The 14,695-nt window shown below is 40.6% G+C and overlaps 1 protein-coding gene across 5 annotated transcripts in view; it reads left to right on the plus strand.

Moving 5' to 3' along the window:
- Nucleotides 1-8,583: 8,583 nt before the first annotated feature.
- Nucleotides 8,584-14,695, plus strand: part of PPFIA2 (PTPRF interacting protein alpha 2) — a 287,766-nt gene continuing 281,654 nt past the window's right edge. For 2 of the 5 annotated variants that reach the window (XM_066549725.1, XM_066549727.1), the window contains exon 1: nt 8,584-8,911. The gene's annotated coding sequence lies outside the window, so the exon portion shown is untranslated. The remainder of the gene's footprint in view (nt 8,912-14,695) is intronic. The other 3 variants (XM_066549726.1, XM_066549728.1, XM_066549729.1) reach the window with 3 other exon arrangements.

The raw sequence follows: 14,695 nt of genomic DNA on the forward strand, positions 1-14,695 counted from the left end.
TTTCTGTTATTTTTTTACAGACACTTGAAAATGTATAATTAGCATTTTTATAATGTTCATTAAATATAACAAGCATTAACTAGCATTAGAACCCATAAGCAAAAATAACATATTTGACAATAATATATAGTGCAACATATGCTGTAGAATAGCTTCCTTTTGTCTAATGTAATCCATAGCAATCTAACTTATAGACAGCAAGGAAGGAGTGGCCTCAACATAACTGAGTTTTGTTTAAATTTGTAATGCTCCATATTCAGTGGCAACACAAGCAGTCCCAGTTCTTGGTTCAGGAATGGCTGAGTGTCCATGCCACTGTATCCATGTACAAAAAGAGCAAAGCCAAGAGCACTGCACTGGTGTGCAGTGTGACAAGGGGACAGGCTGAAAACCAACAACCCCCTTGCAATGCAGTTAATGCTGCTTGGAGCACACTGTTAAATAAACTTCTGGTTGAAAGAACAGTTGCATGCCTGTCACTTCAATTTCTCTCTATCTCTCTCTTCCCCTCCTTTTTTGTTTTGTTTTGTTCTTGTTAGTAATTTTTTTTACTGTTTGAGATTCTCTGTCAGATATATTTTGAGGGCAGAAAACTCAGCAGGTACATAATAAAATGGTTTGGCTATGAAAACACATATGAAAGCACATGATCTACCAAAACAAGGAACTAATAGTGACTTTCTGTACTCCTACACCTCCCACTGATTTTCTCTTACTGATGACTGCAAATCTAAGGCAGTGCAACAAAGAAGTATGGTCCATATATTGACTTTTCTTCCTCAGTTTTGCATCAATTAAGAAAATATTTTGTGCAGATATAACTCCCAAAGTCAGTCCCCTTTCTCTAGAAAATAAACTGAAAATCTCTCCAAAGTACTTGATATTATCAGGTCTAGCAGGACTGTTAGACACCACAGTAAATAAATAATTCAGCTTTTTTCCCATTCTCTCTTTTTTTAAAGCCCTCATTTTGCAACTGGCCCTATCTACTCAACAGAATTAACTTAAATTGTACAGAGATAAGAAAACTACTTTCTTTTGCTTCAGTGTAATTTCATTAACAATTTGCACAAAAAATAAAAAAAAAACCCAAATAAACAAAAAGAAACCAAAAATCCACCCCAAACAAAACCAAAGAAAATCTACAATGCGAACCTTAAAAAAGTCTGATAGAGCCAGTACATGTATATGGTAAATCTAAAAAAATACCTTGGTGGAGAAAGATTTACAATTGTATTGTTACTTTTTTGTTCTGTAAGCACGTGAGTATTTTATTTTAAAAAATTTATAAATGTTACTCTGCATACCCATGAGGAATATTTCCCAGATGTAACAAAGCCCCACAAACAACTCAGCATTGTTTAAAGCTTTTTGCACCCAGTAGGAATGAAAAACAGCAGATATTGGATTGTAGGGCTGGAATCCTCAGAACGATTGACTTTGTATATTGACAAAGAAAGGCTTTATTCTGCTAGCAACCAATTATCTTATGAAATTCTTTCCTAGCACCAGAAGTTATCATTCTCTTAACTGCACCAAAGTGGAAGGGGACATGCTTTGGCTACATGTGAATGGCTAAAAGATGCAGAGAGATTTTTAAAGTAAAGATAAAAAGATAATTTTTTAATGAAAATTTGTTTAACTTTCCAAATAATGCATTTAACCTATGGTTCCTTATATCCTATTCTCTCTGATAGTATTGATATTACTTTCAAGTAATTCACAAAGCATTTCCACTAAGGTCTGTTTTAACTAGCATCTCTTGTGCATTTTTTACTTTATCTGGTCCCAGGCAGGTGCTGTACAATGAATTGTCTTACTTCAGCATGTTTTCTTGTGTGCCTTTGTTTTGGCATCTTTATACACTGCTGCATTCAGCCCAGAAGCTAAGAAAATCCTATGAGAGTCCTTCATTTTATTATTTTTGCTGAGCAGATAAGATTTTTTCAATAATGAAGCATTCTTTTATAATAAAAGAACATAACTGTCAACTTCTAAACTTTAATTAATTCAAACTACAGACATGGAATATTCGAAAACATTGAGAATCAGGACTTGTTTTAAAATTCTCCCCCTCTGTGCATAAAATCTGGAATACGAAGCAGAGTGTGCATTTTGGCTTTCTCTGGCTAACCTGTCTGGCTGAGGAGCGATATTGCACCACAATGCAGTAATGCAGTTCCCTGGCCATTGAAGGATTTTCATCCAGATGGACAGCACTTCAGCAGCAGAGCTGAAAGATGATGAAATCTAGCTAGCACAAGCTATCACCCTGAGATAGAATTACCTGGTAACCCAGTGTGGAAATTCTGATTTGAATAAGGCTTTATCTGGGTTTAGTGCCAGCAAGTTTTATTTATTTACATGTGAAGGAGCCAGGCACGACCTGAAACACCTGTGCAATGCCTCAACATCTTGACTTTTTAAGATGGGGAGGTTATTGGTCCTTACCTTCTAAACTTTTTCGTTTGTGATGGAGCAAGAATGTAGGGGTGGACAGACAGTGGTGTCAGTTTGTTGTGAGGCTGGCTAGGATGGTTGTTTTACTACAGTGTTATAGATTGCATTGTTTCCTAATGACAAGACCTTTCAGCAGCAGCAGTTATGTTTCATGTTATTCTTTGCTGGTTCCTCTGGCCAACACCTACTTTGTGGTCTTTGAGCTTTGCTTTGGAATTAGTTCCTCCCTTAACTCACACTATGTAATGAAGTGGATTATGAATTAAATGACCTTTAACAAATGCATTATAATCACAAACTTGAAAATGCTTAAAATATTTTAAAAACCATGATGCACTGTTTCTTGATTAGACTTGCTGTTTTGATAGTCTGCATGTTTTACATTTTCATGGATTAAAAGGAAGATACATAGCTGAACAGTCTGCATATAACACAAATTTCTCTTTCACATCTTCATTTTAGCAGCTTTTAAAGACATCACTGTTACCCATTCAGATCTGTTCCATACCATTGCCAAAGCCTAATCTAGGGCACTTGTAAAAAACATGAAGCTAGACAAAAATTATGCCAGAAACATAAGCAGTTTCATGCCTTCCTGCACTCTTTTGCTTGCACTTATATGTTGAAGAAAATTAAAATAATAAATAAATTGCAAATAATAAATAAATTGCATTCTGAGAATCTGATAGCACTGCTCGCTACTCTCAATATAGCTGAATGAGAGTCTCAATTTTTTTCAATTGAAACTGACAAGTTTCAATTTTTATGGTAATTAGGTAAAGTAAAATTTTCTATTACAGCGTAAGTATTTCAATAGCAGACTGGATAAAAATGTTTACTCATATCTTATGCCACATTCAAGTGACACTTCGGCTGACCAACATGAGACAGAGTGGAAAAAGAAAAAAAATTATTGTTCTTGAACCCACTCTTTTATCACAAAAAAACCTTTCCCCTTCAGTTTCAGGTTCTCAGCTACAACAGTATGTGAGTACCTGCGATACTTAAGCAGCCTTTAAATTTTATCACCAAAAAAATCACACTAAAGGAGAGCACTAAGACCAAAAAATTCCCATGGCCCAATCAGCCATCCTGCAGATGCAAACTAGAGCCTGCCCTGCAGATCAGACTGAGACAGAAATAAAAACTGTCCTTTCCCAGCTAAGGACTTTCATCTGTACCAAAAGATGCTAACTATGCTATAAAACTCTCATACTTGTATTTTATTGATTTTTAATTGGCTTTGAACAAATCACATCTAAGGTAATGATATACTCCTCCTTTGAACTTTCTCCCTCCCCATCAAATGTCTGCAATGAGACTTTTAATGTTGCCATGCTGATTTTTGAAACCGCACATGAATTGTGTGTGTATGTGTGTGTGTGTGTGTGTGTGAGAGACAGAGAGAGACAGAGAGAAAACAGGGTTTATGACAGTCTTCTAGTAAAATGCAGCAATCAAGTTCACACCTGAAATCGGTAAGCAATTTAAAGAGAGGAACTACAGAGGAACCCTTAAAGCCATGATAATATGCAGAGAACCTCTGGGAAATAAGCATGAATGTAATTGTAAAGTACAACTGGAATTGCAACTCAAATTACATTGGAATGTAATTTATTTACACAATATTACATTTTTCCCAGTCTTAGCCAAAATCTCCTGAACTTTATTTTTGTGCTTCTCTCTTAGTCTTTAATGGCTTCTTTATCAAGGGAAAACTAGCTCTAAACATTGCTGTGTTTTTTGGTTTGGTTTTTCTTTTCTTCCTATGTAACATTTCTAAGACATTTCTTCCTTTGTCCATTTAAATATAGAAACCTTATTCAGGCCTTCAACAAGCTGTAGTACCTATTAAAAGGCTTTAAAAATTGAAATGGTGCATCATTAGTATTATTCAGGTATGATTCAGGAATCACTTTCCACTTACTGTGTTGATTTGAATCACATAAGTTTGCCACCATTACTTGCTCCTCAGTTTGCACTGTGTTTTCAAAGTAACAGCAAATCTTTTCCAAGTTGGTTTTCATCTCCCTGTGTGATCAGTTATTTCTTGAGAGCATGGTGGTGTCCTCTTTTACCCTGTTCATAGCAAAGGATTTCATTATTCTCCACTTTGCTGGAGACAGCAAATGAGAAAGCCCCATGGCAACACTGACAGAGGGAAGGAAGACAGCTTTCAGATGTGTCTTTCTGACATAAGATTATATGTATTTTTTTAAAGTAACCTGGCAAATGGCAAGGAGGACTTCCTAAGGTAACAGAGAGTACAGTCTCACTGTACTCTTCCTACCTGTGTTCACCCACTTACTTTATCAGCTCTAAGTCCCAGTTACTCAAACACCTGATGCCAGTACATACATACACAAATACAGAACCTCCCAGAGCAACAAGGCTTTTCATACTTCTGGGGTAATTAACTGAATGATTAGAATTAATATAATAGAATAGATATAGATAATAGGTAATAGAATTAATAAAATGCTTGAAGCTTAGGTAAGCAAAACTATGTTTCGGAGATCTAATGGTCAAATTCTATTCAAGGGGGTTTTAGGCTCATAATTAAACAGTGAACTAAATACCTTTCACTACTGAAGTTTCCATGGAATATATTATTATGCTCATATGCTCTTGATCAAAACCCTCCACTTACTTACTTAGGTTTTGCCAAAAGATGTCCCTTATGGAGAATTCCTTTATTATTACCAAGCCCAAATATCTTTCTCCATCCCAGTTTTTGTGGCTTTTTCACAGTTCTTCACTTCCTCTTCTTTAGCTTTTCCTTGTTCTTCCATCTTATTGAGCTCAAACCCCTACATGCTTGAAGAGAAGGAGGCTCCTGTTTAAATTGGTGCCACAAAGCACAGGTGGTAATTGGCAGCTCCTGCACTCTGCAGTAACCTCAGTGCAGTGACACACGGTACTGCAGCCACTTACTCATCTGTGAATCTGCAATGGAGAAGATAAGGGCAGCAGGTCAACTAGTACAGGTAGCAATGCCAATAGCAATCATAATCTTTCTGTGCTGGGTTTTTGCTTTAATGATTGAAAGTCAGTAGGGAGGATGGGCATGAGGAGCTGAGGGGCCAATAGACTTCCAAAACTATTCTACACATATCTGTAAATCAAATGGCTGTGAAGGAGGTCTGTATGCTATACAGCTTGCAAATAATTGCTCCCTCCAGTACATGGAACAGGGACTGGAATATTTTCCAAGATGATTACTGAAAACAGTCACCTTTGGTGAACATGGACAGATCTCTCACATGTCTGGCAAACACTTCATGCAGGAAAAGGCTGTTTGAAAGGGGAAAAAGGCAGGATGTCATCAGTAACATTCATCTTTATCAATATTTAGAAAAGAGTGATGCTACCATGCATACAGATGTGTTATAAAAAGTAACAGTGGTTATTGGTTTCTTTGGATCTGGATTGAAGGCACTTGAGACAGTAGTTCATGTTCAGACTCAGGTGTTTAATATTTCTTATCAGTAAAACAGTCTCACTACTGTGAGTTCGGCAGCTTTTCATTAGAAGGCACAAAATGGCCAACAATCTTCTGTTACAAGGTCTTTTAAGACTAAACTATCCAATTAAGAGCTGACACCTAGATTATTTTCCCTTTTAACCCAATAACTGATCCCACAGAGCCCACAATGCAGAATTTTCTGCCCAATCACAAAATGCCACCCAAACCCATGAAGAAGAAGGAAGAAGAAGCATGAAGAAGAAACCCAGGACGACACCCTGTGCCCTCCATCTTGCTTCCATCCACAACATACTAAAATCCCAAAACCTAAATTTCTCACCAAGTGACACACCTACACTACTCTCTATAATCTATTTTACACTTTTGTGAATTCTAGTCTACCTTGAAGTCTAGGAAACTTACTCCATGAATGAGGGTCAAAGTCAGTGCTCCCCTGGGGGCCAGGGCACCTCAGAGCAGACAGAGAAATATTCCCGGTGCTCTGGGTTTTCATGAGTGGTGAGTTCTAGAAAGTTTGAAGCTGCAAACCCTGATCTTTCATTTCAAAGAAACGGGAAGAAAACCCTTAAACAAATAATGTAAAAAACCCCATCAGATATGTCCTTTGAGTCAGTTCATGCCAGCCAGCCTGGGTTGTACCTCCTGAGAATGACTGCTCGCAATGATTGGTTTTTGAGTCTCTTACTTTTTCCTTACTTGCCTAACTCAAAGCTCAGATTTGTGAGACTGCTCAGTCATGCAGTAGAAGAATCTCAGAGATGACAGCTCTTGCCCTCAGCTACAGTGGGATTATCAGGCAACTGCTCTAATGGTTTGTATGCTGATAATTAAGTCAAGATAATGATCTGAAATGACCAAGTAAAATGACAAAAAGCCACGTGGAATAGTGGCACAGGTGAGAGGAAGAGCTATCTTATTTTTTTCTCTTTTCACCTATGCATTGCACTAAAAGCTCTGGCAACACACTCTGGCATGGCATCAATAATTTCTTTGCACTTGGATTTGAAATGTCCATGTTGACCACTCTTCTCAGCTATTTTCCTTACAGGGCATCCTCTGTGCATTTATATTTCCATTTATATTTTCTTTTTCAATATGGTGTCACACTTCCTGTGCGGCCAGTTCAGCAGCAAGCATCACTGAGTCTCAGCATGGTGCTGGCTGTGGCTCCCTCCTCTCTCCAGCACATTCCCACAGCACATGAAGAGACTTCGGGCTTTTGAAGCAACACAGTCAATCCTTCATGGATGAAATTCTTCTTCTACGCACAAGAAATGCAAACAAATACTGAAATATTTTTTGCAAGAACAAAGTTTGAGTAGTTTATACCTGCACATCCTCAAACTGGGCTGAACAAATATCCTGAAGCCGGCTCTGAAAACGGCGGCTGGTACTCGTTCATTCATTCACAACGCCCGGTTCCACGGACACTCACCATTGTCCCACCTCTCCAGCCCTCTTTTCCCGCCCGCCTCGGGCCGCCTGTGCCGGCGCTGCGGGGCTGTGCGGGGAGGCGCGGGGGAGCCCCGGAGGCGGCGGCAGCTCCCGGGGGGCTCGGATGCTGCAGCCCCTCCAGCCCCTCCGAGCCGCCCGGGGGCCGCACGGCCGTGGGCAGGGGAATTGTACGGGCTGGAGGCAGCGCCGCTGAACATCCAGGTCACGCCCTGGTGTCCCCTTTTTATTTTCTTTTTTCTTTTTCCTTAGGAGTGGGCGCGAGGGAATTAACGCCGAGCGAGCCGCGAAGCAGCGGCAGCAGCGTCTGGGGAGCCGCGTGCGTGAGGCAGAGGAGGCAGACGCGATTACTTCAGAATTTATTTAAGGACTGGTGAAAACCACTGCAGCGGCTCCAGGGGAAGTCCCCGCGCCGAGGAGCGCGCCCAGCGCAGCCCAGCCCAGCCCGGCACTGCCGCGCCGCTCCCTCCGCCCCCACCTACACCCCCGCCCTCCGGACCCGGCACGGGGCTGCGGACCCGGCACAGGGCTCCTGCCGCGCCGGGCGTTCCCCAGTGTCTGATAATAATTACACGCCCGGGCTATTGAGATCATGGCAGGTTTTATCCCTGCTTTCTCACGGTCGGATTACCGCAGATGATACGCTTTATTACGCTCTACGGTTAGAAGAGATGTCGTGGCGTTTGCCTGAGCTCCTTGAATTACAGGGTGTAGTAGCGTAGCGCTGCCGTGCCAGTGTCGCTGCCGTCCCCGGGCGACGCGGGGCTGGCAGCGGTGCCCGGGGCGCGGCCACGTGCCGTGGGTGACCCCTGCCCGGGGCTCTCCCGCTCCCCGCTCCCGGCTCCGGCTCCGCACGGCTCTTTGCACGGTGCCAGCCGGGCAGCGATGGGCCAGCCGGGCAGCGACAAGCCCTGGGCAGAGGATTTCTCTCTGTAAAGCAGAAAAGCGCGTTTGCTTTTTGATCATGCAGGCAGTCGTGCGTGCGTGTGGACTTCAGTCACGCACAGAGGCATAATTAGCCTGGGAGGTATCGAAGAGCCGGGGAAGCCAGATACCGCTCAGTTAAGTTTAGCAAAAAATAATAAATAAAAGAAAGATGCTTTCGCCCTGCCCCCTCCCCCTGTGATGGTTTGCCTCCAGCTGCAAAGATGCTGTTGCTCGAAAGGGGCTGCTGGAGCTTTAAGAGCCGCTCCCCCCCCTCCTCCTCCCGACAATGGTCTGAACCGAGCTCTGCTTCCCAAAGCAAAATTTGTAATATGCCATTTTTCCCATGGATGCTTCTCCTCTTGGCTGCTGACGAAGTGACCGAAGAAAATGTTGAGGTGCCAAGCAGCGAGACTTGCCGGAGGACGGGTGCGGGGGCTTGGGGTTCCTCGGAGCAACGCCTGTGTCACCATTTCTAGGAAGATGGTCCAGGAGTGCTCGGCTGTGTGAGTCCCCGCTCGAAGCCGGTGGAGACTGCGGTTGTTATTGATCAAGTGAAATAGCAGACGCCGAAATAAAAGATACTAGGTACTGAACCTTCTATTTCTGAGTTAGATATTCCTTCCTTAGCTCCGATATCCTCAGGGGATGAGATGCAAATGCAAAATCTAGCTGTCTGCCTCTTGCTGTAGCACTTGTGTGGTATTTAAATGCATTTCTGTAATGGGAGTTGGGGGATTTCAGACTGAAAAATGTGAAATCAACTTATTTTGTTTGGTTGTGGTTAAGGGAGGTAGGAGGTGAGAGGGATGACATAAGGAACAGATAGTTGGAATGAGTCCTTTTTCTAAGGTACTGTGCTGATCACCCCTCCTGTGTGGAAGGAGTGCAGGATGCTTCTGTTAAAGGTGATATCATAGTTTAGTGGAGGCTGGCAGGTAAGGAGTTAACTAGGAGGAGGAATATGCATGTAATGCAACTCAGACAATAGGAAGGATTTTCCTTATTGGAATTACACTGTGCTGCCTAAGAGCGATCCTGCTGAGGACATCTGAAGAGACATAATTGCAGTAAGATCTGGTTTTATCAGTCACTATATCTATTTAACGATTTGGAAAAAATAGCTTGTAAATGCAAAATACCCAGAACGATCCAATGAAATGAGTTTTCAAGCTGATGTCACTGTGGACAGGCTAGAATGTATGGTAGGTAGATTTCTACTTCTTTTTCCTGCAGCAAAATTATAAGTAACTTGAAATGACTCCTCAGCTGTGGTGTGCATATCAAACACAAGAGCAAGCAGAAAACAAGCTTTTAAAGCCAGTTATGGATAGAAAGGTGAGGGACTAAAATTAGATTCACATCTAAGGTGGTGGCCTTCAAGGTGAGCAAAATGAATGCTTGTCTAAGAGCCTTTGTCAGGCAGAAGCCAAGTAGCTTTGTGTCTTCTTATTCCCAGAGCTTCCCAAGTGAAAGAACTCCATCTGGTAAATAATTTCCAGGCTAAATGAGATTGCAGAGGTGTTTGTTACAATATTCACTTGAATAAATAATTCTAAGACTCTTGGACAATTGAGATAACAGAAAATGCCAAATAGGGTGGGGTCCAGTTAGAAGAAGGAAGACAACTTTTTCATTTTCCACCTCTATAGGATACATACCACAGAAATTTTCAAGTAGTTTTAGAGAAAGTCAGTATTGAGGACATACTTTGACACCTGGTCCATACATGATCATAATCAGAGAGAAGTTAATATAAGAGAGTTGCTATCAATTAATTTGTTAATGGAGTCCCTCCCGAAAAGAAGCTTTATATAACTCTTAACCAAGGATGGCCATATCCTGTGCTCTGTGCTGGAATTTTTGTCCATTCCCCTTGTCTGGTTGTTTAAACTGAGCTGCAGAATTCCTAATTGAGCTAATACAGAGTTCACTCTTGATGGAGACATAATGCAGCTAATGCTATAGATTTGCTATGACATTTTTGCATACAGCCTGAAAAATCTTAATCACAGTGAACCACATTCTTTCTCCCTCTAGTAAGACAGATTACTTTTTGCCAGTTGGGTGTCGTATGTTTAGAGGGGAAACCTGTTCATGATTTCTGGTAATACAGTAGGCAGTGGTCACATAACATCCATCATGCTCCCTGGTATCACAAAACAGGCATTTGTGATCTTTATGCCTTTGTTTGGAGGGAGTAAAATGACAGAAGATTGATGGCTTGTCTATGTTAGTGACTTTTTCAACCATCTGTACTGATCCAAAGTCATTGAAGTCTATGAAGAATTTCCATGAATTTGAGTATTTGCTGGGTTTGATTCCATTGAAATAACTGGAGAAAACACTGAACTAGGAACCAGTCAACCTGGAAAAGGCTTTGTAGTAGATGGTGCAGTAGATACACGATGGACAAGAAAGATAATGTGTTTTGAGAGCTTCAGTGTCCTGCTTCTCAAGCTGCCATTGGGTATGGCTGTGATGCCTGAGCACTCAGGTCCAGAACTACTACTAAATAAGAGTCTAGGTTTTGTTTTTAGAAGAGTTCTAAAGTTATTACATTACCTAAAAGTCTATTTCTAGGGAGTGTTTATGTGCTACATGGATTTCAAGGGAAGCAGGAATTTGCCAGTATTCTGCTCCCCCTTCAGAACCTCTCCAGGGGTTTGGATAGTTGCAGGTGCTACACAAGTTCACTGTATGTTGCAGTCCTTGCAAGTTTTGGATGCTGTAGGGGCACCCTGCCCAAGGGAATTGTAATATCTGCTTCATGGCTCAGGATGGATCTAAGGAACAATGATTATATATTAACAGTAAAATGCTGGTGACTCAATGCATCTTTCATTGAGGGATTGCTTTACTTACATTCAGGATACTGGGTAAAGTGATAAACTTTGTACTATAGAAGTAGTAAGCTCAGTATCAATGGAGCTTTTATTTTTCTATTTAAAGAAAGAGAAACACATTTGAAAAATCTTACTTTTGTTGGCATAGATCAGTCAAGCATAACTTTAGTTAAATTGTATTACTACAGGGCAAGTCAGCCTTTTTCTGGCAAAGAACACAAGCTTTCCTTCTTTTCTTTTGAATGAAGAGGTATATAGTGCCCATTCAGCTATTAATGTCAGCTCTTTCAGTTGAAGAATATGCCACCTTGTTTATTCCTTTCTCTCCTCTCCTTCCTCTTCTTTGCAATCCTTGCCGCATGGGAAGTGTTGCACAGAATGATGTACAGGAGAGGATATTCCATTATCATGGACTTCTGTGGTCTTGAAAATATGGGACAGAGATGTTTAATCCACCACTTGCAGTTCTTAACACCCACTGGAAAGAAATTCCAGCTCCCTCAGTGATCATTCCTCGCTGCCTGTGTTCCACTTAACATGCCTTCAGGTTGGAGTAGATGATCTCCAGAGGTTCCTTGCAACCCTGAGTATTCAGTGATTCTCTCATATCCTGAGAGAGCAAGGTGGCTGTCCACTCCCTAGTGGGTTGCTGTAGTTACCTGGCCTATACCTCACTTTCTCCTGATGACCAATTGGTCAATTCAGGTCTTAATTACCTGCCCACCTTCTACTTCCATTTTCCCCCCAGCTTCTTCTCTGCTGATTTCTGGGGCAAAAGCCTGCAGTTCTCTGGTGGCACAATGAGCTGCAGTAGCTTGCCAGATGTATGGTTAGGCACCACTGGTATAACCAAGTAGGATTTGAGTTATCAAGTCTTGGTAAAGAAATCCTTAGTAAAATCCTTCAGTGGGAATTTACTCAGTCTCTGCAAAGGTGCCTCCTTATGGCTGGGTACAGATACATGAGTTTACTCAATTCAACATCATTCATCATTCCTTTGAAAAGAAGCAAAGTCTGTGGTTTTGGGTTCTTGGATTTGTTTGGTGGTTGATTTGTTTGAGTTCTATGCCATGGAATTACTCCATGTGGAAAGACCTTTGGAAGTCATCCTGCACAAGTGCAAAACTTGCTCAGTGCTGGGCCAAGTGAAAAACAAGATGAGTCTGTTCACTGCAGGTTTGGAAAATAAAAGAAAGTTCTGTGTTAACTGTAATTTTCAGAAATTTAAGACAGATATTTATGCAGTCCAATTTTGTCACATTTAGATTTTGTCACATTACCTGAAACTTTTAAGAGTGGTTAGTTTGCAATTTAGAGTTGTGACAATGCAATTCAAGGTTTCCGTTTTAAACTTCAGAGATAGAATTCTAATGCTTCATGTACATTGTTGATTGTCTTTGCTTATTCTCCCTTTTTTGTCACTGTCAGCTCTGAATTCTTTTTCACTAGCAGGACTCATCAAAGAAATGTAACTGCAATTGCCTTGTGGGAGTTGGTAGGGATGTATAGATTAGGGAAAGGGATACTATGCTGGGATAATGAATATCTGAACATAGGAGCTGGCATGTGCAGACCAAGTGGAGAGATTAAAATATATGCACAGACTCGAAGATGTTTATGCATCTGATTTTCAATGTGCATTCAGAGTTGAATGAGAAACTAACAGCCTATTAAACTATACAAAACCAATTCAAGAGACTGGAGGGCTGGGAGTCTTCATTCCAGTCTTTGATTTTTGGGGGCATTCCTGAGCATATGATTATATTCCATCAATCATATGACAAGCTGATAAACACAGTTAGAAAACATGGAATATCCAGATGTCAGTTGGATGTGCTTGGTCTATCTAGCAGCTATGGTTTAGAAAATCAAGTTCTCTGAGCCTAGCCAGTTTTTGGAGCAGTAAGAATGGAGAACAAAAAGGAAGCTTAATGGCAGTCCTTTATTAATCTTCAGTTCAATTCTGAGTGGAATTGATATCTACATGTTTAGTAAGAACTGAGTACCTGAGACAGATACCTGCTATGTATGCATGGATCTGTACATGTATCATTAAGTCCAGGATGCAGCTGTCCTGTGCATATGAAATTTGATTCATGCATATATAGGGAAAGATATCTGAGTTTTTTCAAAAGTTATGTAAATGCAGAGATCAGCTGCAAAAGTATGTGTGGCAGGTAGTTCTGAAGAGTAATAGAAGTGGGCCTGCCCATAGCCTTATTTTGAGCCTTTTAGAATTGTAGCATTGAATGTGGCTGGGTCTTCCCTATAAATACAACTGAAAAAGGAATATATTTTTTGCAAAAAGAATGGCTTATTCTGGTTAATTTATTAGAGAGATCAGTTTCAGTGTTTAATGATTGAAATTCTTCCTGTATAAAATATACTTGATCTTAACACAGATTTATGGTCTGTGATAAGTGGGGAAGAGTAGGTAGATAGAGTGATTCCTTCTAATTTCATTGTATGAAATATTTCAGCAGATTATATTATGAAACCAGACTAAAAATTGTTGGGGTGATGGAGGTTTTTAATCATCAAATTTAGGTTTAAAATTCAAATGACATAGAAGGAAAATCAGAAATGGCCCTCTTTCCCCACTGGAAATTTTAAAAATATAATTCAGGTTACTCAGGATATCACCACATTAGCGATCAGACCAAACTGATCATACCAGTACTATTTTTATGTTATGTTTTAGCATGAATCCCTCAGTTGTTTCTGTCTGATTCCCTGAAAGGAATTTAATTTACATACACCAGAAGGACATAGATGACCAAGACAACACATCTGTATGTGTATGCAAACTAAATTCCTTTCAGGGATAACTAAGCTGGGAGCTGACTCTTACATTTAAATCTCCTGACTCTGTGTGTGAACCACATCATCCTGTGGTTAGTCAAAGGTTGCACACACACATGCACACACCATCAGGAAATGTCAAGAACTCTTATAGCTCTGTGACATATTTCATTTCCTGTATAAAGATCCAAATGCATATGTGCCCTTCTATTTGTCCTCAGCTTCCAATCTTATACTACTAGGCTGTGATCGGTCTGTTTGCTGACACTCCTCCTCTGTTCCTGTGAAGTTCTTCCTCTGCTTTAACCTGCCCTAGCTTTTGTTGCAGTCTCTCTTGATAAGCCTTCTTTCCTTTTTTTTTTTTTTCATTTAAAAATTCTTCAAATAATCTCAGTGTTTTGATTCCTTCCTGCTGTCAAGCAGGAAATTTGTAAAAGGTGTAATAAAGTCCTGGGGAAGTAGCTCTATTCTTCAGCACATGCTTGGGAACAGTGTTAAATGGTGGCTGCCTCAGGACATTGAAAGCATCCCATGTGTTGGCACATATAAGAGTGATAAATGCCAAGAAAGTTTTAAAAAAGGAAAACAAAAATGCTTTTCTAAAGGCAAGAAGACACAAGTTATAGTAAATCGAACAGCGTGGCATAATAGGTCTTTCATGAAAGGCTGTAAAAAATTTTCTTTGGAAGCCCCACAGCAAACCTGCAGTTGCTTGAGATTTTGT

This window comes from Molothrus aeneus, chromosome 5, assembly GCF_037042795.1.
Source record: "Molothrus aeneus isolate 106 chromosome 5, BPBGC_Maene_1.0, whole genome shotgun sequence".
Lineage (NCBI taxonomy): Eukaryota > Metazoa > Chordata > Aves > Passeriformes > Icteridae > Molothrus > Molothrus aeneus.